The sequence below is a fragment of the Bison bison genome, unplaced genomic scaffold (assembly GCF_000754665.1).
Source record: "Bison bison bison isolate TAMUID 2011002044 unplaced genomic scaffold, Bison_UMD1.0 scf7180017855660, whole genome shotgun sequence".
NCBI lineage: Eukaryota > Metazoa > Chordata > Mammalia > Artiodactyla > Bovidae > Bison > Bison bison.
Genome location: NW_011486233.1, coordinates 9358 through 12425, shown reverse-complemented (window position 1 = coordinate 12425; position 3068 = coordinate 9358). Strand labels below are relative to the sequence as shown.

At 31.7% G+C, this 3068-nt stretch overlaps 1 long non-coding RNA gene across 1 annotated transcript in view; it reads left to right on the top strand.

Moving 5' to 3' along the window:
• The window catches only part of LOC105002406, a 9585-nt gene extending 6527 nt beyond the window's left edge, over positions 1-3058 (top strand). Inside the window, exon 3 of the long non-coding RNA XR_826953.1 lies at positions 958-3058. This is a non-coding gene — a long non-coding RNA (uncharacterized LOC105002406). The remainder of the gene's footprint in view (positions 1-957) is intronic.
• Positions 3059-3068: the final 10 nt, after the last annotated feature.

The following is a 3068-nucleotide window of genomic DNA, read 5'->3' as shown; positions in this document are numbered from 1 at the left end:
GTGATATCTGACAGTATCCATATGTTAAATTGGTCTGATCAGAATAATGGTTAAATCAGTTTTACAGTTAAGCATATATTTGTGGTTTGCTCAGAAAAGTAAATGAGATCTAAATGTTTTTGCAATGTAACTATTTTTTATTATACATGATCAACCAAACTATAGAATCCAGCAGTTGCTGGCCCAGTTATCTGTGTGTAAATGTCATGATATGCTTATTTAGCAGTTAAGCATACAGTAATGGCAAGCAGTAATGGCACATACAGTCTCAGAAAACATGATATGTAGTGGAAGATGCACAGTTCTAATATTGGATTTCAGTTCAGTGGCTAAGAGCACAATTCTGCAAAGCTAAGCTGCCTGAGTTTAAATCTCATCTTCACCATTTACTAGCTTGGGCAGCTCCTCAAACATCCCAGGGCTCAGTTTCCTCATTTTTAACATGGAGATAATAACAGTTCCTGCTTCAGAGGATTATTGTGAGGATTAGATGAGATGAATTAATATGTGAAATCACTTAAAAGAGTGACACATAGGAGGTATGTAATTGTCAGCTGTTATGGTTATTGTCTGCAACCTAGTCAGTAAACATGGGAGAGTTATTCTTCTCAATCTCAGTTTCCCCATTTTTAAAAATCCAGGAGTAAGAAGAATGTATGTAAGTTGAGGGGAGGGATTTACTCAATTATTTTTTAAGATTCCTTCAAGTAGAAGATTTTTTAAAATGTAATTTGCTACATGACCTATTGCTGTTGTGTACATTTCTGTACACCAGTAGAAGTCTGTGACTTTCCTAATGAATGTTTACTTAGAAAGTTTTGTTTTGATAGATCCTATAATTGATTTAGTAGGTTGGTGAATAAAGGTAATTTGTTCAACCTTGGTGAAAGTGAATTCTTTGAAAAAATAAATGCATAGTAATAATTTAAAAACCTCTCTTTGTTATTTTTGTTTCAGATTGAACCCAAAGAACTGTCTGAGAATTGTTTCTGGTTGAAAGTCAAGGAGGAGAAGTTTGAAAATCCAGATCTCTTTGCAAAATTGGCACTGAATTTTGCTACCCAGATGAAAGGTATGTTTTATATTTTTAATATAAATTTCTTATTCTGATATGTTGAATTTGGTGCTTTGCTAAAAACTTCTGGTAATGTGTAGGTGTATAGTTTGGGGGTAGAGTCAAATATATTAGATTGACCTATTAACTCTATTGTACCCAGCAACTAAAAAATGATAGGTTTTTTCCTTTAAATTTTATTTTGCATAAGTATTATTATTCAACTGGAAATATGGGTTTTATTTTTATGATTTAAAATAAAATGTTTTAATTTTTTTGTTTACATTCCTCTGTTATAAAGTTATCATCTTTACTGAGAAGCAAAGGTGATGAATTTGTTGATAAACTGTGTAAGGGAAAATAATGTAAAAGAATAGTAAGGATTCAGAAGTTTCCATGAAACTGGAGTAAGATTGGTTTCATAGTGCTTACACAGTCTTACATTTGTAATAATCCATTTGATTTCTGAAGAAATTTTATACTTTTTTCCATATGCAGATTTTTCTGGAATAATATCAAAATCTGGTAACTAATAAATATATTTTACTGATTGATAATTGAGCACCTTTTTTATAATTAGATCCTTAACCTCTATAAATGTCACACCTAATTTTGGTACTATGTAGGTAACTTCTCAATCTCATAATGAATCATTGTGATTTGTGAACTTTTGCTATTTTAACATTGCTATTTTACTAATTATTGTAGAACTGATAGCTTACTTAAGCGTAGGAGTTTTTTTCAGCCTGAGTGAGTGTTTACAACTAAGAAATTGATATATTCCACACGCCCATGCCCTTGGAATTAGCACCTTTACCATTCATTTGTCTGATTTGTCACAACATGCCCTAGAATGTGAGAATGTGAATTTTGGAAGATTCAGAGAGAGAGAGGGGGAGGTGAAAATTATTCCTGTTCAGCCCTTCTAGCTTATCTTATGCAATGGAGGCTCTTGTGCTGTATCTGTTTTTCTTCATAGATTGAAGCTCACGCATACACAGAAATCGGGCGAACTAAAGTATTCTGAAGAATTTTGACATTTAAAAAATTCCTACTAAACCTTTTTTCCCCCCTCATTTGCTCTTGTAAACTTCACATTTAAAAGATTCTTCAAGGACTCCAGAGATTACTATTTATTATAATCTGGTTTTTTTTTTCAGTTGAAAAACTAAAATATGCTTATATCAAGGTATTGGTAATAATAATAAAAATATGCATGGTAAACATATCCCTTCAATCCCAGACTTACAGCTTCTTCCCCAGAGAAAACCACTCTTATTGTTTTCTCACATTGCCTCCTAGAAATAGTCTATGCCTATAGAAGCATATGTGTTTTTATCACTTTTTGTTTTTCACTTCTTTCTGTTTTCACTGTATATATTTGAATATTTTTCCATAGTAGTTTATGTTTATCTACTGTGTTCTTTTTACACAATACATAGAATGCTGTCATATAGACCCCGTCTGAATTTATATAACTGATTACCTTTTAATGGGTATTGAGATTATTTCCAGTCTTTTGCTATTTCAAGCAATCTGCAGTGAACATGCATCTACATATATATCTTTGTGCACATAGGACTTATTTGTAGGGTAAATTTTAGAAGTGAAATTCTTAGATGAAATGAAATTTTGATAAATATTACCAAATTTCCTTCCAAAGAGTTTGTATTCATTTATAGTGTTACATCTAAAATATATACGAGTACCTGTTTCCCTACAACCTTTGCCCATCTCAGAGGTAAATGGCAAATCATCCATGTTACAATTTTTGCTCCTTAAAAGTGTAGCAGCTTTTCTTCTCTTAAAAGGCAATTTTAACCTCTTTTTCTGAGAACTTGTTTGCACATTTTGTGTTGAGCATTTCTTCTTTTACTTATTGATGTATTTATATTGAGTCCCATAAGAATTATATTTTTCATAAAATTTTAGAGTCCATCTGGACCTTAGAAATGATTACACCGAACTCTGTTTTACAAATGAACAAAGTGAAGTTTGATGCATGCAGGTTAAT